At 37.9% G+C, this 25,767-nt stretch overlaps 1 protein-coding gene across 28 annotated transcripts in view; it reads left to right on the top strand.

Annotated features, from left to right (window-relative positions):
- Nucleotides 1-25,767, top strand: part of DTNA (dystrobrevin alpha) — a 352,302-nt gene that overhangs the window by 187,218 nt on the left and 139,317 nt on the right. Inside the window, exon 1 of one of the 28 annotated variants that reach the window (XM_077900434.1) lies at nt 3,950-4,107. The exons of the other annotated variants lie outside the window; for them this stretch is intronic. The gene's annotated coding sequence lies outside the window, so the exon portion shown is untranslated. Of the gene's footprint in view, nt 1-3,949; nt 4,108-25,767 lie in introns of those variants that run through there. 28 annotated transcript variants of the gene reach the window in all.

Genomic DNA, 25,767 nt, shown 5'->3' on the forward strand with positions numbered 1-25,767 from the left:
TTCACAGTAAGTTATTCGTACAGTGTATAGCCATGGATTTCACAGTGCTACTTAGAAACACATACTTATTTATAGCACTGTTAATACAGTTCGAAAGAGAAGTGCATGTTTTGAAAACATCTTAAGAGTAAAACAGAATATCTTGATAGTGAGTTATATAAACTGAGATGCCTTGGAATAGCCTTGTTCTTTCATAAGAAATTTTCATGAGTAGAATAGATACTAATCCGATTAATATTTTTTAGGTCAGCTGCTCAAAGCAGCCCAAGAAACTATGCGCCTGCAGAAATTGTTCAATAGATCACAATCTTTTTGTTGTTGCTGTGAACAAGTTCTCTTATTTGATTTAAACTAGTACCCTAACAATAAAGCTCTTTGTGGTTATTAAAAAAATAAGTAACAATTTTAAAACATGACCTGAAAAAAATAGACTTTGCAGAGGTTCAAAATGTTTTGTCTTGTTTTAATTTCACTGACATTAGCAGCCAGTTTTTTTTTTAGTAGCCAGGCTGCTTAATTCAAGGGTGGGACCTCTGAGCCCGTGCTGTTACCTTGAGTTTGTGGGATTTTAGGTGCTCTCGTGTCTGGAAGAGAGAGCCGTGAAGCAAGGGACCTTGTAAGTTCTTTCTCAGGTCTGTGGGTCCCAGGCTTGGCACATCTTCCTGGGTGCATTCTAAAGCAGTCTGTCTCAAAAACTGTTTCTTCCTAGGTGATTAGGTTCTTTGTATGAAATTAAGCAGGTCACACCAGCATAGAATCTGTTACAAATTTTGCTCACACTGAGCAAGAAGTGAATCTTAACATTTGCAAAAGGGGATTTGAGACTTTGTGAAACCAAATATATTGACATCATTTCCCTACTGCTTAAGAGAGAGAATCAAATAAGTTGCTTAACATCTGACGAAGTATGTTTACTAATCGTAGTTATGCTCTAGGAGTAGTAGACATTAACTAGGTAAATGACAGTCTCTTCAGTTTATAAAACAAGGAACAGTGAGATGCATAACCCATCTGTAGGAGGAAAAAGACACAAAGGAAGCCTAAAGAAATGAATACGAGCAGTGAAAGAGTGTCTATTCAGCCAGCCACATATGAGAGTAATTATGAATTATTCAAATTGTGGTTCTATTCCTCTTTCCTTCATCAACTGTCCTGAAGAGGATTAAGAGGCTCTGACTTTTCAGCGTATATGCTTCTTGCCTTTTTGCCTGTTCTGCCTCAGTTTCACGCTTTATAGGACTGTGTCATCATGAGTCACAGCACTGAAGGATTTTTCGGAGTTGTAGCAATGCCAAAACTATTTTAATAATCTCTACTGATCTGTTGTAGGGCTTTTTTTTTTATGATAGAGAAATCTTGCAGTGCACAACATTTATTTTATTCCTTTTTGCAACTTTCTACCATGAAAGTTTTTTCTCCATCACAGGTTTCTGTTTTGTTGTTGTTGTTGTTGTTGTTGTTGTTGCTGTTTTAACCCCTGGCTGCTTTGCACTATAAGGCTTCAAAGGGATATTAATGCTCATTTTCCTTTGCAATTGGCTTGGGTGTCTGGTAATTTCCTGAGTTAGATGACTGTGGAAAAAAGCAGCTAAAAGTCTGTAGTGGTGAGCCCTTTACAGCCCTTGTTACTGATCAAGGTGACCTTTCAAAGGCTGCTGTTAAACCAACCCTGATAAATTGCAAAAGTGTGATCTTTGTACATAATTTCTATTCTGAGGTTCTTTATGATGACAATTCTTGATATCCCATTTTAATTGAAAAAAAAACCTGCTACTACGTAACAGAGACCACTTCTTGAAAATTCGATATAAATATCAAAATGAACTGCTTTACTTCATGTTTTTCATACTAAAAAGATCTTTTTAATCTACTACCAACTTTAATACTCTTTTCACAGTCCATTTCACATTGGGAATATGTAAAACCTTTTGACTGGTCATCTCCTCTAGATGGTTTGTAAGTGGAAGCAAGCAATCCTGGCTAGTTGCCTGAAATGGTCACCATATGAATGGTCACTACACATATTATGAAGCATATAATTGAAAAATGTGTATGTGGTTGGAAATGACAGTTTTATCAGCAAGGGAAAGTCAGGTGTCAGTGAGCTTTCTTATTGTCCCTATTGTTCAAAATTCATAAACAGTTTTGTGAAATAATACTAGCATAATTTATTGAGCACTTACTATGTTTCAAGTTCAGTGTTTGGCATTTGCCTTGGGCTATCCCATTTAATCCTTTTTCATAACTCTTTAAAGTAGAAATTTTACAAAAGAGTAAGCCAGGTTTATTTTTTTTTAATTTAATTTATTTATTTATTTATTCATTCATGAGAGACAGAGAGAGAGAGAGAGGCAGAGAGACAGGCAGAGGGAGAAGCAGGCTCCATGCAGGGAGCCTGACGTGGGACTCGATCCTGGGACTCCAGGATCACGCCCTGGGCCAAAGGCAGGCGCTAAACCACTGAGCCACCCAGGGATCCCAATAACCTAGGTTTAGAGAGGTTAAATGATCTATCCAAGATCACAAAGCCAGTCTGGTAGGAGCTGGATTTCAAACCCACATCGGGGTAACTCCATGGTTGCTCCCCTTAAGAGCTACTCTTGCCTGCCTCCCTTTGCAGTGAGGAATAATAAGGAAGAGCCTGTGCAAACCCCTCAGGGGTTGGACATAATCCCAGAGGAGCTGAGCTTTCCTCCACCGTGCTGACATAAAGCATTCATTTCCCTGCTTCATCCATTCAGGAAATAGCCACTGAGCCCTACGTTATGCCAAGCCCTTTGCTCATTACATGGTATGGAAAGATGAATAAGACCACATTCCCCTTCCTGAGAGAGTCCATGTCTAAAGAGAGAGAAGAGATATGCAAAAAAACTATGATGAAATATGAGCTAAATTTGGAAAGTAAGCAAAGCTGTGGACACGGGGGAGTGGCAGGCAGTGTGAGACCCGAGGGACAGAGTTGCTGCTGGCTGGAAGACAGAGAGCAGCTGCTGTGAAGGATGTCCCCAGTGGGAAGGAGGGACCACAGCTGACTTGAGATGAAGACTGTCACCCAGGCCTCCCACCAGGCTTCCTTAAAGGACCAGGAATAAATTGAATCTGGTTGCTTAAATTGTAATCACATACCCAAGGGTTTGGGGGTCCCAGGATTCTTCAGAGTTGCTGTTGTCTCAACTCCAAACTCCTACTCTTAATATAGAGCCCCCAAGTATGGTTTGGTTGATTCTACTGGGCTGTGTCACCACAGATCCAAATCTATGATCACTTGAAATAAGACCGAGACTTCATCTGTTTAAATAATGGTTAAACACAGGGTATGATGAAAAGAAAATGAAGAATTTTACCTCCCACCTCTGAGCTGTGATTAGAAGTCTGCTCTAGGAAAATACTTTGAGACTGGCCCTTCATACACTGGTGTAGTGTTTTCAGCATCCGTGGTGACTGAATTATTTAACTTTTATATATATATATATATGAGCTAAATTTATATATATATATATATATATGAGCTATATATATATATATATATATATAAAGGAGCTGTGAGATCATTGCTGCATTTTCTATTGAGTTAGTAGCTGACATCTAAATATACTTGGCTGGAAGACGTAGCAGCTAATGATCAATATTTTGAGGGATTAGTGGCAACTTAAAAATGCATATAGTTATTTCATTTGTTTAAATGCTTTGGGGACCTTTTATTTCTCGTACCTCTGCTATTCGTTTTTCTTTTTTTTTTTTCCCCCTTGCTCACAAAGTTGAGTCAGCACCAGAAGCATATTCAAATTAGACTTGTCATACAGGGGGGAAAAAAACTCTGACTTTGTCAGGGTGGGTGGAGGGGAAAAAGGCAACTTTTTGTCAGTCTTTTGTATTTCAGCAGCTGGATTCATTGCTACCATGGCAACGGACCACATGATGAGGTGTATTAGATTGCTGTGTGTTGAGCACAAGGGGAAGAATGAACACAGCGTTTTATTGAAGTTAAAGGTTGCTTTGGAGTTTCTTCTGTGGAAATGTGCACGGTCAAATACTATAGCTCTCAGCATATGTAGTACTTTAGGGGAAGAATTAGGGGCATGTTGGTGCATTTCACTACAAAACCAGGTAAGGCACAACTGAATCTATGAAACTGAACTCTTCTGTTGCAGGAGCATAACTTGCTGGGTGGAATTTCCTCGGCACCCCCACCCCCAGCCCTCCATGGGCACAGGACAAATTTCTCTCCCTCCACCCCAGCTCCTTCCTGTCTGATTTCACCCTTTATTATTTGAAAGTCTAAAGCCTTGTGAATTTTTATGTCTTCGGTAGTGTGTGTGAGGGTGTCTGTGCAACTAAAACAAAGAAAACTAGAAAGAAGTAATAAGAATGCAGTGATTTGCGTCTGCAAGTAAAAGTGAGCTTCCTTGTTTTGATCTTTGAAAATGGTCTGCTGCTCTTACAGGACACCTGGTCAGCGGCATGGGTCCCGAGCGTTGGTCTCTTTGACTAAATTAAGCAGCAGGGTAAAAATCCTCCCTCGTGCTACTCGCTGTGTTTATTGTATCTGCGCATTTATTCCTCTTGCATCATATACCTGCCAGCCTCATCTCGCACGAGTAGTTGGGTTTTGGCTACGATTTTTACAACCTATTTTATTTCCATTAGTATTCTGTTCTTTCAGGCATTGTGGTTCTGTGTGCTTCAGGGGATTTAAAAATAGAAGTAAATACAATGCTAGGGTTAGTATAAAATGAACTCTTGCTTAGGGCTGGGGAGAGCCAAATGTAAACAATGCAGAGTGGTGTAGGGAAGCATCAACTCTCCAGTGCAGAAGACTCCTGTGCCTTTTCCTTGGCCTGCTAGCAGCTTGCTTCAAAAAAGAGGTAGCTTTGATATGCAGAGCAAGTTAGAGGAGAAAATTTCTTGAGTAATAACTTAATGTTGCTTCCTTCTTTGTGGAGTCTACTGATGTTTGATGTTCATCCTTTTTTTTTTTTTTTTTTTTAGTCTGGGGCTCACCCAGCCAACTTCTTTCCACTTAGAACAAAGTTGTCCCTGCAGCTTTAGAGACAAAGCCCAGCTAACCCAGGAGCGGAGCCCCCACACCGTTGCTCCAGTGGATTCACTCTCCACCTGGAGTGTTTTCATCAGAGAAAGTCTTTTGAAAACATTTCCCTAGCTAAAAATCAGTTATTTGCCACTCACTGGCAGCAATTTGGATAAGAGCCAAGCAAATGATCTCAAGTTTGGTTCATATATCACTCTTTCTTCAAAAAGATAAACAGATTTTGTTAAATCCACTTAACGCTCTGTGATTTTCATTGCTGTTTCCTTAGTCTCTCTAGTTTTCATATGTCTGGGTCATCTTCTAAATTTGAGCAAGGAGTTATAATCATTTTTCAAAATAATTTTTTTGCCACGACTGCAAATAAAGGGGACTGTTTCCTTGATGACAAATGCCCAAAGCATTATAATAACACTGAACGTGAGTAAAATGCCCATGCTGTTTCTGAAATCATTCTTTCCTTTTACTCTTTGTTGTTTGGAATATAGAATAAGCTATGAGCATCAACTCTGAAACATCAAGTATTTTCACAAGCATAAGTTGTTATTAGCTAAGAATAGGAAGTTTCCAAGAAGGAATGAAAGATGGTACCTGGTAAAATATTTTATTTTATTTTTTTAAAGATTTATTTATTTATTTATTTATTTATTTATTTATTTATTTATTTATGATAGACCTGGAGAGAGAGAGAGAGAGAGAGAGGCAGAGACACAGGCAGAGGGAGAAGCAGGCTCCATGCCAGGAGCCGGATGTGGGACTCGATCCCGGGACTCCAGGATCACGCCCTGGGCCAAAGGCAGGTGCCAAACCGCTGAGCCACCCAGGGATCCCCTGGTAAAATATTTTAAAGTGTGAAATTCTCAGTACTGACAATATCTGAGGTAGAAAGGTATTTATTAAAGGAAAAATAAAGGAGGGAGGGAGGGAAAGAAGGGAGAGTCAGACACAGAGAACACAAGAAAGGTGCAAAGGTAGAGAACAAACGTGTAAATGATCTCTTCTTCATTGCCAGCAGCATGGAATGGTTTGTCTCTCTGTATAAATGAAGAGAGGGAGTAGGGCAGATGAAGTGGATTTACTAAAAAGTAGTAGTATTCCACTATTCCGTGTTCAAAGTACTTAATCAGACCTAGATCCATTCTATAATTGGAATGAAAACAAATTCCTGTTGTTTCAGTGCCTATAGTTCTTATTGCTGTTGTGGGCTAAGATATCACCCAGCAGAGATGTCAGAGTGAGGTATGTGTAAAAAAACAATATGCATCCAAATTTCTGTGATCTTTATACACCTGACAGTGGGCCATATGTGTATGTCCATTTCTCAGGTCATCATAACTGAGAGGTCCATAAGATGGAAACCCCTTTTAAATTTTATTTTTTAATAATAACTATATGTTTAAGTTATACAACATGATGATTTGATACACACAGATATATAGTGAAATGATTACTACAGTCAAGCTAATTAACATATCTTTCCTCATATAGTTGCTACTTCCTGGTGTGTGATGAGAGTATTTGAAATCTACCCTCAACACATTTCCAGTATGCAAAAAGATAGTATTATTACCTATAGTCATTATGCTATACATTAGCTGTCTACACTTGTTCATCCTACATAACTGCAAGTTTGTACATGCTGACCAACATCCTCTCATTTCCCCCACCGCCTCATGGCTGGTAACCACCATCCTACTCTCTGCTTCAATGTATTCAAATTTTCTAGATTCCACATATAAGTAAGAACATGCAGTATTTTTCTTTCTGTGTCTGGCTTATTTCATTTAGTATAAAGTCTTCTCTTCTCAGTTCATTCATGTTGTTGCAAATGGCAGGATCTCCTTTATAAATACTCCTTTGTATATATCACAATGTCTTTATCCACTCATATGTTGATGATACACCATTTCCATATCTTATTATTGTGAATAATGTTACAATGAACATGGGATTGCAGATATCTCTTCCATGTACTTATCTAAATTTCTTTGTGGTTATACTCAGAAAAGAGATTGCTGGATCATATGGTAGTTGTATTTTTAGTTTTTTGAGAAACCTCCACACTCTTTCCCATAATGGTTATATGAACATTTCTTTTCTAGTTGTTTTGATACTTACATTTTTAAGATACAAAATGATTTTTGATATGCTTGTTTTAAATTAGAAATGTTGCCAAGGTGTTTTTTTTTTTGCCAAGGTGTTTTAATGGAGTCATATTTTTGCCAATGTTTCTTTAAATCATGCTTTATTGTTCATTTTGAATGATTGATAGTGTTTCTTAACATTTTAGCTTTAATTTCTAGAGCTCCCTAACATCTCAGACAAACAGCTAATTATCTGCAAACATTTACCCCTATTAAGGAGATAGATGTTCAACAGAGTCATGATAAAGAAGAATTGTAGTGACTATTATAGCTTCTTCAATAAAATTAATGGTAACTGTTGAACCCCAAGATAATATTGCTAAAGTAAAGCTCAAACCAATAATGATGACTCAGTATCCGCTAGATATTCCATTTTTAGGTATTGCTATTTTTAAACCTATGATTTCACTAAAGTGGATTTTATTCTTGACAACCATGTGATTTTTTGCATGAAAAAAATTGGACTTTAAAAAATATTCTTAAATGTTTCATATAAAAAAGCAATGGCATCATAATCATGATGACAATGGCAATAATGATTAATTCAGAGAATAAGATAGACTTTATTAGAAAGCTCTAAGCTCTGTATGTAGTAAAAGGCCAATGTTTTAAAAAACAAAGGAAGCAGAAATTTCTAATGGGTGGTTTTATTCTCAGATATTTACTTTCAAATGTAATTAATTCTATTAATAACATTTAGAAATCATTAACAGTAGGTGTGTCTGTTATGTTCTTATCAGAGCTTATTATAAAGGATGTTGACTTTGTTCAATAAGCAATAGAGGCTTTCATCAATAATGATTAAACTCATCAATAATTCTGCAGTGTGGAGACCAGTATCTGATATTAAAAGAGTAAACTCGTTGCTAGTAATGAACAATATGCTACATTTTTAATATCAAAAGAGGAAAAATCAACTGGTTCCACTCTCATAATGATGTTAGCCGATAAATTTTAAAGTGATATTATTATAGTAATTCCCTACTACCTGGCATGCATACTATGAAATATTCACTATTGACACTATTTGAATCTTTTAATCATCTTTTTAAATTCTAAATTGTATTTTTAATTTTTTTTTGAAAGAAAGAGATGGCATGAGCAGGGAGGGCTAGAGGGGGAAGCAAAGAGAGAATCTCAAGCAGACTCCCCAGTGTGTGTGGAGCCTGATGTGGAGCTCGATCTCATGAACCTAAGATCATGACCTGAGCCAAAATCACGAGTCGTCTACTTAACCAAGTAAGCCACCCAGGCACCCTCTTCTATTACTTGTTTTAAAACAATGTTATATATCTGAACCCTATTGACTTGGGTTTATTTGAAGAAAATTATATTCAGAAAAATCACTTGCCTCCACCTACACTCACATGAAAGAAAATATTGTATGGATTGACAATTCCAATATATAATGTAGATCCATCAAAGTAGTACAAGAAAATACAGAACTTGAAATATAAAAGCATGCTTTCAAAGGCAGAAACAACAAAGGAATGGTTACAGGAAATGTTATTACACACCTGCATAACTCCCAGCATTATCAACATGACTCACCAGAATTGTACATTTTTTTACCAAGGATGAGCCTCCAATGATACATCATAATCACCCAAAGATCATAGTTTACCTCATGGTTCACTCGTGGCATTGTCCATTCTATGGGGTCTGGACAAATGTATAATGTTATCTATCCATTATTATAATACCACACAGAGTATTTTCACTGTCATAAAAATCCTTTGTGCTCTGCCTTTTTTCTCTCCCTTCTCCACCCTCTTTCCTGGAAACCACTGATCTTTTTATTGTCTCCATAGTTTTGCCTTTTTCCAGAATATCATATAGTTGGAATCATACATAGCCTTCTCAGATTGGCTTCCTCTACTTAGGAATATGCATTTAAGGTTCCTTCTTCACTTGTCATGTCTTGATAGCTCATTTCTTTTTTGCACTGAATAATATTACATTGTCTTGACGTATCACAGTTTATTTCATCATTCACCTACTGAAGGATATCTTGGTTGCTTCCAGGTTTGGGCAATTATTATTAAACTGCATAATCATCCATGTGCAGGGTTTTGTGTAGACATAAGTTTTCAGCTCCTTTGAGAAATAACAAGGAATATGACTGCTGGGTCATGTGGTAAGAGTATGTTTAGTTTTGTAAGAAACTTCCACACTGTCTTCTTAACGGGTTGTACCATTTTGAATTCCCACCAGCAATGAATGACTACTCCTGTTAGTCCATACCTCACCAGTATTTGGTGGTGTTAATGTTCTGGGCTTTGAGCATTCTAATAGTTGTATAGTGGTATCGCATTGTTGTCTTGATTTGCCTTTCTCTAGTGGCATATGATATATACATCTTTTCATATGCCTATTTGCCATCTGTATATCTTTTTTGGTAAAGTGCCCATATTTTAATTGGGTTGTTTGTTTTTTTATTGTTGAGTTTAACAGTTCTTTGTATATTTTTGATAACAGTCCTTTATCTGATGTATCTTTTGAAAATTTATTCACCCAGTCTGTAGCTTGTCTTCTCATTCTCTTGATACTGTGTTTCACAGAGCAGAAGTTTTTAATTTTAATGAAGCCTAGCTTATGAATTATTTCTGTCATGGATTGTGCCTTTGGTGTTGTATTCACTAATTATTTTTAAAATACCTACAAATTAAACAAACTTCATTTTTGATCCTTAGCAAATATTTTTAAAAGGGAGAAGCAGGGATGAGGAAAGGGAGATTATACCCAAAGTTAGGGAGGGTGTGGAAAATTGGAGCTCACATATGATGCTATTGAGAGTACAAATTGATACTTTTAGAGGGCGTAGGGTCAACATGACAATGTGTTTAAAAAGGGGCACCTGGGTGGCTCAGTGGTTAAGTGTCTGCCTTCAGCTCAGATGGTGATCCTGGGGTCCTAGGATCAGGTCCCGCATCAGGCTTTCCACAGGGAGCCTGCTTTTCCCTCTGCTTAGGTGTCTGCCTCTCTCTGTGTGTCTCTCATGAATAAATAAAATCTTTTAAAAATAAATAAAGGCTTTAAAATTATGTACCCAACAATTCTACTACAAGGAAAATACCCTAACAAAACAGTCAAACATATATATAAAGAGAGAGTTTTTCATTGTTGTGGTGTTCGTGTGTAAACAAGGCAGCCATTCTGAAGAAAGAAGTCTGAGAAATGGAACAAACACATCAGCTTATATTTCTGCTCTAATAGCTATAAGCTATAAGAAGTCATAGATATGGCTATATGCTTATTAAACCATTCCACTTCTCTACTCTTTAGCTAAAACATGAATAGGCAGCATGGTATAGAGAAAAGGGCCTTGGTTGGCTATAGGCTCAGAATGCTGATTGCTGCCATGGACTAGCTGTATTCATATAAATATAGAAATATAAAAAATCCTTATGTTAGAGAGTAGAAAATAAAACATCTGTGGATCCCCTTACCTGCTTATTTGCATTTTTCTTAACAACTGATCTTGCAAATAAAAAGTCCCGTATCAAGTGGAAGAGGATAGGGTATATTTTTATAATTTCACTGAAAGGAAATGCCAGATGGTAAAACCTGGAATGCCTTGGCTTTGATAGAAAGACAGTAAAATATTTTGGATAGGCTATACTTCCCAATTATCATTGTTTGAAATTGGCTCAAAAGAAATTTCTGCTTACATAAAGATAAACAGAGGATAATTGGTTTTGAATGCAAACTAGCCTTTAGGTATAGTGAAGAGGGCAGAGATCTAGAGCAGTGTTGTTCTATAGAACCTTCCATGGTGGGGCCCCGGTGGGGCTCAGTTAGTTAAGCATCTGACTCTTGATATCAGTTCAAGTCATGATCTCAGTGTCATGGGATTGACCCCCAAGTCAAGCCCTGGGTTAGGCTCCCCACTCAGTAAGGAGCTTGCTTGAGGATCCTCTCTCCCTTCCCCTCTCCTTCTGCCCCTCCCTCCACACATATGCTCTCTCTCTCTCTCTCGCTCTCTCTCTCTCTCTCAAATAAATAAATAAATCTTTAAAAAAAGACCTTCTAGGGTGCTAAATATGTTCTATGTCTGTGCTGTCCAACGGTAACTACTAATCCCCTATAGCTGTTAGACACTCAAAGTATGACTAGTGTGACTGAAGTACTATATTCCTAATTTTATTTAATGCTAAGTCATTTAAGTTAAAATAGCCATCTATGACTAGCACTGTCTTACTGGACAGTATGGCTCTAGAATTAAGCACAATAGGGATGCCTGGTTAGCTCAGTGGTTGAGTGTCTGCCTTTGGCTCAGGTCGTCATCTTCTGGTCCTGGGATTGAGTTATCCCTCTGCCTATGTTTCTGCCTCGCTCTGTGTGTCTCTCATGAATAAATACATTTTTTAAAAATCTTTTAAAAAGTAGAATTAAGCACAACAGATCGGGTCTTTTATTTAATGTGGGGATTCATTTCAACATCTCTGATGATTAAGAGTGATATAGGACAAGAAGGTTAATATTCTTTGTGAAATATCCCTTTCCTCCAAAGAAATACTTAACAGGGAGATCATTTGATTCTATGACTGTAAGTTCACGATTGTTCAGAAAAGTCTTGGTCTCAAATATTCTTTAGCCTTACTCACTTAGGAATTCTAATGGTCACTCATTTTTCATTTATCAAATAGAAGACACTTAAGTTGAATTTATGTCTCAATGTAAAAAAAAATGTACCTTGTACATTTATTCTCACATTACTACCACCCTCACAACACTTCTGACAACAGATTGTGGATTTTCCACACCAAACAATTCTAACTAACTGCCTGGAGTTTCTGTTAGATCCCACAGGTTAAAGGCTCAGTCTCACAAGACTGTCTGCCCCAGTACACTCAGATGCCAGTTGTAAGTCCAGGTTATCTATCACCTGAGCTTCTAACCGATTGGCTATAAATCAGAGGTTTCCACTACCCCCTCCTCAGGTTCAGTCATTTGTTAGAATAGTTCACAGAACTCAAGGAAACACTTACCTATGGTTGCTGTTTTATTGTATAACAGAGACTCTGAAAAAAGATACCAATGAACAACCAAATGAACAGATACACAGGACAAATTTCAGAAGAGTTCTGAGTGCAGGCACTCCTGTCCCTGTAGAGTTGGGGTGCACCACTGTCCTGTCACATGGATGTGTTCCATGTGTTCCAACCCAGAGGCTCTCCAAACCTCATACTTTGGGGATTTTTATGGAGAATTCATCTGTTTGCATAGTCATTAATCATTCTCCCTAGAAGATGCAAATGGTGTTGAAAGTTCCAAGCTTCTGGTCATGGCTTGGTCTTTCTGGTGACCAGCCCCATCCCAAAGCTATCCAGGAGCACACCAAGAGTCACCCTTAGAACAAAGACACTCCAATCACCTAGAAAACTCCAAAGTATTTAGGAGCTGTGTATCAGGAGCCAGGGAGAAAGACCAAATATATTAGAACAAAAGATGCACCTAATGTTCTTATCATCTAGGAAATTATAAAGGTTTTAGGAGCTCTGTGCCAGGACCCAGGGATAGAGACAATATATATTTTCTACTATTTCACAATCAAACACTATACTTGACATTGAAAACATAATGACAGTCCAGAATCCCTAGATACAAAGTTTCCTTGGAATACAATTAGGAATCATATGATACAGACCAGATGTTACAGAGAAGGGGTGAGAAAATGGTTTATGTAGAAAAAAGCATTGGGATAAACTTTAAAAATAGTGAGCATTAAATAGGAGACTGGGGAAAAGAAGATCTGTAGAGAAGGAACAGTTGGGAAAAATCAGGGAAAGGTGAGAATCAGAAATCTCTGAAAATGTAAGCTAGTCATGAAAATGTAAAAAGAATAGAACTCAGAAAGTGTTCAGGAACAAGATCATTATCACCACCACCATCATCATCACCACCACTGTCACCACCGTCATCATTACATCATCATCTCCACCACTGCCTTCATCACTATCATCATCACATCGTTGTCACCACCACCATCATCACTGCAGTTGCAGTAGCCACATGCTGGTTACTTTGCATTAGACCAAGCATTTTTCATGCATTACTTAATTCTTGCTAGAACTCTATGAAGCAAATACTACCCTAATTTATTGATGAGAAAACTGCACTGCCAATAAGTAATTGCCACACTCGGATGTCAGGCCAGAGGCAGCCCTGTTAAACCACACTCAGTTTCCACTTTTGCTGAGTATTCTCATCTCCTATGGAATTTAAACAGCTTTACCCTGAATACTCTGGGAAATCATCTGAGAAAAATCATAAGCAGCAATGTAGAAAATAGAGCTCATTTAGAAAGGTCAAAACACAGTTCCCTTTATCATTGTGGAAGCAAGTCTTCTAAATCAATTTCTGATTTGAGTACATTATTATTCTCCTGCCTTTGCCCATTGAGGTGGACTTTTTTTTATCACTTGGCAGTATATCCTGGTTCATTTATGGATTGGAAGATAATAGAAGGTGTTACTTCCAGCATCGGGGCCTCCACTGTTTTCTGAGAAGTTACTTTCAATTTCTTCTAAAGTCTTATGATCAGTGTGGTTGGAAAAGAACATTGGGAAATGCAGAGTAAGGTGGAGGAGGTGAAATGTTGTCTTGACAGTAAAGAGCTGAAAGAAGGATAAGGATATTCCCCAAGGGGATCCACAGTAGTCTGGCTCTCGGGAGGACCAACCAAAGAGGATCAGGAGGGAATAGCAGAGAAGAGCAATGTACTGACCATGTGGTTCTTTCCAGTATGTTGGATGGCAGTGGAAAACCCAAACATACAAGAGGACACACAGAAGACATCATAGGAGAGTTCTATGCATTCTCTGATGTAATAAACTAGAAAAATTTTAAGTGCCAGATACTATTCCCAACATGTTTAGTTTACCATTTTTTAAAAATATTTTATTTATTCATTTGAGAGAGAGAGTGAAGAGAGAAAGCACAAGCAAAGGGAGGGACAAGGGAGAGAGAGAAGCAGACTCCTCGAAGAGCAGTGGGCCCAACACGGGGCTCGATCCCAGGACCCCAACATCATGATCTGAGTCTAAGGCAGATGCTTAACCAACTGAGCCACTTGGTTTACTCTTTTAAGTTAATGAATCCTCATTTAAAGAACAATACTTAGCCCATAGAAATCACTGAATACACATAGTTATTATCTCTGTTAATGATTACAACCCCATGAGCCTTTTATCATATATCATCTCTAGATTATGCACGAAGAAATCAGGACAGAGAAGTTAACTAATATCCACAAGGCTTACAGTTAATAAGAGCTGTAGTTAGTGGGCTTAACCACTATGCCATCTTGCCTACTCTTAATCTACGTAAAGTCTATTATATGTAAAGGGATTATATTTACAACATGCTTACAGAGTACCTGACAGGTAGTAATTCTGACATATATAATACCTGACATATGTAATAAGACTTAAAAGATGTTATATTTATATCATCCTCCACTGCTCAGAGATAGTAAGATTGTTAGGGCAGCTTTGGCTTTATTCTCACATAAGTTTGAGTAAAGCTTTGTTTATGAGCATGCCCATTATAAATTGGAGGAATCCTCTTTCTACCCAAATATTATCAATCAGTTTGACTGGCACTTGAAGTTTTCACCTCAAAGAATGTGCCTCGTAGAAGTGTTCCATATACACAACTATAAAACTCTGCCCTTTTGACAGAGAATGATTGCAGTTAATGGTCCTAATGCAAGCAAGTGAAATTCCCTTCCATGCTTGGTATTTGCATAATATGTCAATTTGTTCATTGCGGTCTGACATTTTCATAACCTAAAGGAGTGAGAGGCTGGTAGCCAGGAAAAGGAATCAGGCCAGAGCCTGGAAAGGCGTAGTCATAAGGGAATGGATTGGTAATAAAGTCCTCAAGGTCACACGGGTGGTTCCAGGCAGGCCCCAACCAGACCCTAGAACAAAGCCAGACACAAACTTAGGTTCTGATTTGTTTTCCCTTTAACATGACTTAGTTGGGGGCAGGTGGACTATCATCCTCTGTCCAGAAATCACTTAGTGGAAAAGAAGGTGGCTTGCAATCTAACTTAAGTAAGAATGTCAACAGATGCAGAATTGAAGATAATTACCGTTTTGGATACAGGCTGTGAAAGAACAGCCCTGTTTCTGGAATTCCTGGAGAGAATGGTACTGCTGTGGATGGTGCATGAGAACTGGGCAAAGGAGGTCTGAGAACACCTAAATCAGGATGGCAGAAATGAGAGGACTCTGGGAGAAGTCAGAGCACAGCAGAGAATGAGCAGGGGAAAACCTCAGGAAGGGTGACCAGCAGCTGCCTTGTCTTCTGCACCTGTCACTCCTATCCAGCTCCCTTTGTCTTTATCTATGACATCAGTGTTTTAGCCAATGATGTCACGGGGCAAGTGTGTGAGGTACTACCCCAATAAGAAGGTGAGGAAGGAGACCAGCAGACTTCCCTCCTCTCTGCTACATAGGACAAGGCAGGCTGAGGAACGAGGTGGGAAGATCTACCTTTAGATATTTACCCTCAGCTATGCAACCCTCATCTCAGATGGCTACTTCTCCATGAGCTTAAATTTAGGCCATAGTTTCTTTGAATATTTAGGGAATATGTTGATAATGTTATGATTCACAGGGTTTCCAAAGTAATCTCTGCAAATATTATGTGTCCTTTATTATCTGGAGAAGTAATAAGCTTTTATTAACCATAATAACTAACATGTGTATGTGATTTACTGTTTGTGAAGTATTTCGGTTGCATTATATTTGAATCTCCTAATAACCTTCCAAGGGAGATGACATCATCATCTCCTTTTTAAAGATGAATGAATGAATTTCTTGGAGCTACTGAGTTAGCCAGCAAAATATAGATTTTAATTTACTGATTTACTAACACATGCTCCTCACTCAAACTTCCTCTCACCTTCAGAAGTAAAAATCTCCTCACTGATTGCAATTTGCCTTTAAAAGACTGCTATTACAAATAAAGAGCTCTTGCATTTATTAAGATTATTCAGATTGAATCCTCTTTTTTCTTAATACTTCAAGGTACTTTATGTACACAGTAGGTATTTAATAAGTGTTAACTGCTTGGTTATTGTCTCTTTATACTCCTCAAAAATAATCATGCTGATACGAATACATTTGATTAAAAAATCATTTTGGAGTAAAGAGAATAGTCAGAAGTTGTAATTCCCAACGTGGGAAACTAATGAGAATACAAATGAGAAGCAACTCTTTTTAGTTTAAGAAAAGACTGTAACCTCCAATGTCTGAGTGGATTTAAAATCATTTAGATGGCCAAAACCAGAAGGCAACAAGGCAGATGCTTTATGCCTATGTAAAACTGATAAAAGGCAGTTCTTATGAGCCTCTAAACTAGTCTCTCCCATACTCACCCAACAACTAAACAATACACAATTTTATCTTACCAGTATAGTGTCCCATTCTATTCCTAGGTGTGTGTTTTGCCTTCGTATTACATAATCTTCTTTACAACCCTCCTTTACCCAACACTGCTCGTGGGTTTAGCTATCTTTCTTGTCTCCCAAAGATATCAAAAATACTCTTCCCCCTGGCTAATTCCCTGTGAGAACCGATGTTATGGTCTCAACAGGACAAACAAAGCCCATGGAGGAGGGGGACGGGCGGGGGTCGGGGGGTGGGAAATGCTTGTCAGCAACAGGTGTTTCCAATTTGGCTACGCGGACATTCCTTACTTCATCAAGTATTGCTTCCATTTGGGCTTCCTTCTGCTTATACTTAAAACATAAAAAAAAGCCATTTTGAGTCACAACATTTATTACCTTTGGTGTTTAAAATTGTATTAAGGGCAGCCTTGGTGGCGCAGCGGTTTAGTGCGGCCTGCAGCCCAGGGCATGATCCTGGAGACCCTGGAGATCTTGGATCGAGTCCCACGTTGGGCTTTTTGCATGGAGCCTGCTTCTCCCTCTGCCTGTGTCTCTGCCTCTCTCTCTCCCTCTGTGTCTCTATGAATAAATAAATAAAATCTTTAAAGAAAAACTGTATTAAAATAATCCTTTGGGTTTAAATGTTCTCTTCTGACAGTAATGCTAAGATCTGAGACTTGTTCAGGATTAGGGTTAGGCAAGAAGAGAATTAAGATGAAGGGCTGCTTTTCTTACCAGCTATTAAATATATTATAAAGCCGTAATTATAATTAAGTTGAACTATAATTAAAGAGGGTGTTGACATAGAGGAAACCCTGGGGTATAAACAAATACTAGCGTATGTATTAATATGTGCTAGACAAGGCAGTACATATCAATAAGGAAGATTATTATTATGCAGTAAGTCATGGGGAAGGAGAAGGTCTTGATTCATACTACAAAAGAAATTCCAACTAGATTAGATTTAAATACTTACAATAAATCAAACTATGGGAATCAGAAAAAATATAGAGGAATTTTTAAAACAGCTTTATCGAGATATAATTGGCAATCAACCACTATTGACAGTGTATGAAATAGTATGTTTTGACATAATGTGTATACCCTTTAAAACATCTCTAAATCCAAGTAGTGAGCATTTCTTTCATCCCCAGAATTTCCTCATGCCCTACGGTGATGCCACTCTCTCATACGTTCCCCATTCCCAGGCAACCACAGAACCACTATTGATTACCATAAATTACTTCGTATTTTCTAGAGTCTTCTATACAGAATCATATAGAGCATACTTATTTTGTCTAGTTTCTTTCATTCAGCATAATTATTTTCAGTTTCAGCCATGCTGTTGCACGAATCAATAATGTGTTCATTTTTATTGCTGTGTTGTTTATCCATTAATCTGTTGATGGACATCGGGGTTGTTTCCAGTGTTTGACTATTACAAATAAAGCCACTATGAACATTCATGTTAGAAGCTTTAAATATATTTTTTCTTTCCTTTTGAGTAAATACCTGGAGGATTTTTAAATGATCTGTGAAAAGAAAGGGCCATGTAAGTGTTAAAATGGGGGTCCACGTTGGAAAAAAATTCTATTTGACAGCATTAACATTTTTAACTTCTTCACATAAAAAAATGCCATTAACAAAATTCTAGGTTAAATGAGAGTCAAGGAAAATATAGAAGGGATAGCTCACAGTGATAAGAACTTGCTAGGAGCAAGGCATCAAAAACTGTGTTTGCTGTATCAGTTGTATCACTGCCTTCAACAGTCCTGAAAGGTAGATTGTTATCCCAGGTTAAGGCACTCTGGGTCTTAACCCAGGTTCTATGCTGCCTCCCTGTGTGGAAACGGGGCATATGTTACCCGCAGACGGCATGCTTGTCAGGAGAAACCCAGAGACCTAATGCAGAGAAGTATATGTGAAACATAATAGAAACAATTAATAAAATGCATGTCTAGGCCACATATGTGAGATCATAGGTCAATAGCCTTAATATAAGGAACTTATGCAAAGCCTATAGGAAAATACTAAGAAATGAAATGAGAATGAGACGTAAATAGGTAGTTCACAACTAAGGGAAAATATATTGAAGTTTATTTTAAATCAAAGGAATTAAAACATTGCTGGAACACCTTTCAAAGTAGAAAATATTTTTAGTTATTTTGCTGTTGGGTCGTTTTGCTTTGATAGTGGCAATATGTGATGTTAGTGAGGTTGGAAGACATTCTCACACTTTGTTGGTGGGAGTCAAAATTAATACAGTAATTCTGGAAAGCAATTTGACAATATCAATAAGGATCAATGACTTTGAAAGTAATTGCACCATTTGATTAAAATTTCCTCTTTGGAATCACATAAGGAAATAATGTGAAATGCATACAAAGATTTATGTACAGACATCTCTCTTTTTTAGCATACGAATAGCAGTGAAAAGTTGAAAATACCTAGTAACAGGAAAATGAGCAGCTAAAGTCATTTTGTAGATAAGTAATCCTATGCAGTTACCAAAGGGGTGTTTATCAAGCTATTTCATAAATTATTAGGAGTGGAACTTACTACAAATTTTCTGGAGAGCAGTTTGATAATACTTTTAGTTGACGTAAAATACTTATGAGCATTGACTTAGTAATTCTGCATTTCAGATTGTCTAAAGTGAAAATACTTTTGCACAAAATTTGTAAGTAAGGATATTAATCACAGTATTATTTAAAATAATTTTTAAAACAACTAAATGCCCGACAATGGATAAATTATTCAATAAATTCAATAGATTATTTAATAAATTAAACTATGGCACATTCATATAATGAAACCATTTAAAATGTCTTATAGTGAGAGAGAATATACCTTTTAATAAAATACCATCTTAAAAAAATAAATAAAATAAAATAAAATAAAATACCATCTACCGTTGAATCCTGATATTGAGATTAAAAAATAAAGAAAGAAAAAATAAATAAAGATAAAGAAAAAAAATATCAGTAATGATTAATCTATGGGTAATATATTGATTTTTGTCTTTACTTTCCTTGTGTTTTCTAAGCTTTCTTCAGTGGATATATATACTGCTTTCACATCACTATGATATAAATTAGGTTATAGAAGGCAGAGTTTGAAATTGAATACTCAATCTCAACGCAGCCATGTACAGAAAAGAAGCAAGAAGGGTATCAATCAAAACATTAAAAGTATGGTTTTTGTTATCTTTTCTGTAATTTTTGAAATTTTTCTAAATAGTAAGGAATCAGGGCAAAAACTATTTTGAGAAAGAGAGAGAAAGCACAAGATCCTCCTTTAATTTGAGAAAAACAATGCATGAGAACAGAAGAGCATTGTTGTGGGCTCATCCTACTGCAGGGGCAAGATATATCTCTCCAACCAGTTTAAAGGGATGAAGTGGTTGCTGTAAATAACTTCAGACTTCAGACTCCGGAGACCCAAAGGACATCCTCAAAGTGCTACCTTTTCCTCTTTCTGGACTCTGCTACTCTCTGCTTAACTTTATTCTGGTTGAGGGGGCACCTGGGTGGCTCAGAGGTTGAGCATCTGCCTTTGGCTCAGGTTATGATCCCAGGGTCCAGGGATCGAAGCCCACATCAGGCTCCCCAGAGGGAGCCTGCTTCTCCCTCTGCCTATGTCGCTGCCTCTCTCTCTCTGTCTCTCATGAATAAATAAATTAAATATTTTTAAAAAAATAAATAAAGGGGCACCTGGGTGTCACCATGGTCAGGTGGGGGCCAGGGAATGGAGTATTCTACTTCTCTGTTTGAAGGGAAACAAAGTCAGCCTCACAGCAAACACATAAAATAGATGACAAGAGAGGTTACAGGAGAAAAGATGGGAAGGGAATGTTGGAAGGACAATGTGACAGATGTCAATGACAGAAAGTAGAAGGTACGGTGCCAGGCATTTTACAAAATTACCTCATTCAGTCCTCACAGAATTACAGCAGGTTAATTTCAAAGGAAACTGAGAGTAAGTGAAACTTCAGTGTTTCACCCCAAAACAGGCTGGTAGAACATGGCAGTGAGGAGATTTGAACTAAGGTGTGTCCAAATCCATAGCCAAACCTCCCCTCCCAAATGTTTGTCTTTCTTAAGCTCCACAGCTGCTTCCTCTAAAGTGGAGAACAGAGACCCTCTGTGTTGGCAATGGCAAGGGGGCAAGCAAAAGCTTTAACCTTCTGAAGGAAACGTCTAGGCGGCTGCCTCTCTCTGCTCTAAGAAGAGCTAACACAGAGAATAATAATATATCAGGGTGGGTGCCGTAGGTAAAGTGTTGGATATTTTCCTGACACTAAAAGCAGCTGTGGGATTCATAGACATTAAAAGATTTTCACATTCCAATTTTTACTTTTTCCAAGAAAGTTGGGCTTATTCCATGTTGGCATTCAAAGAGTATTTTCCACAACATCCTAGGCACTCTCAAAGATATAAAAGTAAACATCATCTAAATGAGGACACAGAGACAAGAGATGGGAAATTCAAGGTGGAAAGACATAAATGGCAACCTGGGATAAATGGCCCTTGTAGGTCTGGCAGTTCCCCAACCAAAGCAGACAATCTAAAAGGAACCTAAGTTTATTTATACCTGCTGAGAATTTACTCTACCTAGTGATTAAACCTCCAGGACACACCAGCTAAGTTTAGTGGAGCTTTAAGAACTCAGGCTTTGCATTTCCTTAACCTTCTTGCTTCCTGTCCTTGGTTCTGCATGAAAAAACTCATCTCCTCACAGTTCCAAGAAATAATTCCAAAAATAAATGTAGGCATTTGCTTTAACCAGGACATTATGTCCCCAGTTTTCTTTCCAAAGCCTACAGGATGTACACATTGCTCTTGAGGTCTGTCCACAAGCACAGCAAATGCAAGTTCTACATTTGCTCCCCAGCTGAGTGTCTGTGCTTGGCAAAGCTGCACACAGCAGATAATGCCCATGAAGGAACAGCTGGATGAGTGATTTATACTGAAAAAACAAAACAAAACAAAACTAGCAAACCCTTGGGATTTATTTAGCACAATATATTTAGTTGTTTATTCAGAAGAAGTAAAATTCCATACATTAAGTAATATATGTAAAAGTACTTTGTTAAGCATTAAAGAGGGGCACAATTGCTGGGGATTCTGACATGAGACTCATTAGCCATTACTTCAGTCAGTGTGGAGCTAATTCCCTACAGACTCATAGCGGGGGAGAAATACTGTCTTATGGCCCCTGGGGCCCTTCTCACCAAAACTGAGGAAACACGACAAAGCTGGAAAAGCACAGACCTTGAAGTCAGATTTAGATTCAAATGTAATTTTTACACAATTACTAGCTTGGGAGCTCTTTGGGTCCATATGCCCTCATTTGGATAATCCAGTTATCAACTGGAACTTCCTACCTGCCTTAGGGAGTCAGATAAAGTTGGTGTGCACCAATTAGAAAGTGTAAACCCTTCCCACAACCTTTGGGAATTCTTGGGAATTACTGTCCTTTAACCTATTACTCATCTGGCTCCAATAGTACACAAGCCATATTCTCTTTTCTCCTTTTCTCAGATTGCAAGTGAATCTCTATCCCCTTGCCAGTATCCAGAAAGAATCCACTCAATACTGACATGTCTAGGAACTTCACTGAAGGTTATGGGGTTGGCAAGGACTGGTAGACCTGGGGAATGTAGGAGGTGGGGGCACACAGCCATTTTCATCTCTCTACCAGTGTCATCTTACTTTTCCTCTTCTTTTCTGCTGCTCACACATGACTCCAGATTGTTTCTTAGGAACTACAAATATTTTTCCTCTTGCTATACAGAGAAATTTAGCTCTCTTATGTTCTTGTTCCAAACCTTCATACTCAAAATGCATCAAGATGCTAACAGAACAATGGGGTTTCCAATGGCTTTTTCAGGAGGTAGTCAAGGTTATAAATAGAAAAAAAGAAGATTTCCATCATATTTCTTTAAAAAGTGTAATAATAATAATACCTACCTTGATACTTTCCAAGATTTGTGTGAGTTTATATAGAAGGGATGAAAATCCTTTGCACATAATAAGTTCATAATAAATACTGCTGCTGAGCATGATGATTCTGTATTAGGTAGCCAGTGTTTGCAGTAATTGTACTTCTCTGGGTATCACTTATCACAATTGTAGTGAATTATTTTTGCAATTATATTTCCATGTCTGTCTCCCCCATATGCTGTAAGTTTCCTGAAGGCAGAAACTATTTCTGTCTTGTTTACCACTGTGTCACCAATGACTCATACAGTGCCTGGCCCACATATTTAACTCTTCATTGCATTAATAAATAGATGAATGAATAAATGGAGAGATATTAGGTGTGGAGGATTTTTCTCTTTCTTTAGAATTAGTGACTTCATAGGAAGAAGTGCTAGGGCACGTGAGAGATGGTGAAGTCACGAAAGACATTCTCCAAGTGTTTGTTTTTTTTTTTTCCTCCAAGTGTTTTAAGCTCTTGAAGAGTTTGGGAAAGATTAGTAGAGCCCCAGCTTCTCCATTCACCCCTTGTTTCTCTGCATTTTCTGCTCTTTCCACCGGATTAGCCTCCTACATATTCCAATGGGTTTTATCAGTCTCCCTAAAACTTAAAAAAAAGACAATAGAATATTTGTTTGCCTACCTCTACACTGTTTCACTAACACAAACTGAGATCATTAGGCTTTTGGACTATTTCAAGAAAATCTATCTTACCCATAATTTATGGGAAATACCTACATTTTCCCCCAGTATTTTCCCATGGTACATATTTCACTTTTTAGTTACCTTGTTGGATCACCTAATAATCTAACTTTAATGTTATAACATATTCTGAACAGGAAAATGTACTGTAATGAAACTTGTAAATTAACTTTAGGAGTGTAACTCATTCCTGGACTGCAGAGTTGGCTTTATGTGCAGGGACTACATATTGCAAAGCAAAGACACGGGATTTACAGTCACCCTCTTCCGTGGGCCTCCTCTTCTCATCTGACAGTGAGGAGTCTGGGCTAAACAAATGGGTTTTCAACAATAGCAAAGGATAGGATCCTAAGTGGGCTGGGTTCAGCCCTCTTTTCCCTGCCAGAGCAACTGTTATTTTAACTTTTTTTAGACGCTTGGCTCCAGTTAAGGAATTAATTTGAAGAAAAGATTCCATGGCAAAAATTAAAATCAGCAAACTGGAAGAGACTCTTCTATAATCCAAAGAAAATTAAATCACCTAGCAAATGTTTTCTGAGTCTAGGGTGCGGTTTCAGTGGGATTGTCAGATAAAATATAGGATGCGAAATTGAATTTCAATTTCAGGAACAATGAATAATTTTGTAGTATTAGTATGTCCTATATTCGAGTCACACACAAAATCTGACAACCTTATAATATGCTAGGCACTTTAAGAGTTGGGGTCGAGGGATGCCTGGGTGGCTCAGTGGTTGAACATCTGCCTTCGACTCAGGGTGTGATCCCGGGGTCCGAGATCGAGTCCCACATCAGGCTCCCTGCATGGAACCTGCTTCTCCCTCTTCCTGTGTCTCTGCCTCTCTCTCTCTGTGTCTCTCATGAATAAATAAATAAAATCTTTAAAAAAAAAAAAAGAGTGAGGGACAAGCGTCATATACCAAGAAGAGCACAAAGACATGATAAAAGGAGTTAAATGTTTTGCTGTAGATTTTATTATTATATCATATAGAGTCCTCACCCCACCCCACCCCCAAAGACTACTTCCTATGCCCTTACTACTTCTGAAATTTATTGCTCATTTAAAAATTGAAATTGATGGGAAAATAGTGCTTAATATACAGAATTTAACTTTACAGCAAATATACTCAGAAGACATCTATGCCATGGAGTTGGAAATTATACTTCAATACCCTGCATTAAAAATAACCTCTGTGGTTCTAGAAATGACAGAATCTGGGGAATAATTCTCTACCTGTTCCTCATATGATTTGTTCTTCCTACCGTACTGCATGTCCTCAGTTTTGTCTAGAAGGGCATGAGATGCCATGAGGCAACACTTGTCATCTTCTTTGGCTCAGGAAGCAGTTAGCCCCATTCAAAATGGGAGAGTAGTAAAAATTATTTTGTATTCACTTTTAAACTCCTGTTTAGTGAAAGTATCAGTATTTGGAGGGTATTTGGTGTCTTTGGAGATACTCAGAGTTACCCAAAATTGACCATTTGGGGCTTGCCTGAAACGGGACTGTTTGTTTCTGATGTATATAAAGACTATCTTAATCATCAAAGAAAGAACTAGTTTATATTGAGGAGGGGGCCTGAGTCAAATTGTACCTATGAAAATTGTTATCTAAGTTCTCATCCACAGACCGCCTACAGTTTAAAAGTTAAAATGATACATAAGTTTGCAAAATTATTTTGTGAGATATTCACAAAACTTCACTTATTTAGGTGAAATCTTCATTATTCCTTCTCAGGTAGTCTGTTCTTCTTTACCACATCTCCCCACGTCTTAAAAAATATATTTGAAGCCATATGAATAGAAGTGAACAATTTCTCCTATTTCATTTGTAAGCAGTTTCTCTTAGCAATCACTGAGCCACGTATGCATTGGAACTCCCTCTGAACAGTGTATACAACCAACAGCTGCTCTGAGAGGGGAAAAGCTCTTGGAGTCCCACCGCCGAATCTTCCAAGTCCAGTCTTCCAAGACTTTTTCATTTCCCCCCTTCTCCAATTCATCCTGTACATACACTGTCAGACTAATTTTTCATCATTACTGCTTGCATTTTTTAACTCCTGTACACAGAAATCTAGTGGCTTCTCTTCTCCTCCTCTGTACAATGGAAGCCACCCGAATGGCCTGCAGCCAATGTAATCATCCTCCTTGGCTTCACTCATTCCTTCTAGGCACTAGTGGGATAATGAACATCACTGAGATGCTGCATGCCCTTCATGAAACTGACAGTCTTATGAGTGATACAGACCCCAAAAAACCAATTTCATAAAGTATTCTATGGCTATAATTTTGATAACTGTTATAAAAGTAAATTATGAGGGCATTATGAAAGCAGAGAGCTAGAGTGTGTTAGTGGAAATTAGGAAAGGCTGCCCTAGGGTGGTGATGCTAATGGGCTGGCCAGGTTTGGGGCTGAGAGCAGTTGGGATGTGCACTGGGAAAAGAGAAGAGAATATTCCAGGCAAAGGAATGGAAGGCCCTGAGCCATGTGTGAC

Source organism: Canis aureus, chromosome 6 (genome assembly GCF_053574225.1).
Source record: "Canis aureus isolate CA01 chromosome 6, VMU_Caureus_v.1.0, whole genome shotgun sequence".
Classification (NCBI taxonomy): domain Eukaryota; kingdom Metazoa; phylum Chordata; class Mammalia; order Carnivora; family Canidae; genus Canis; species Canis aureus.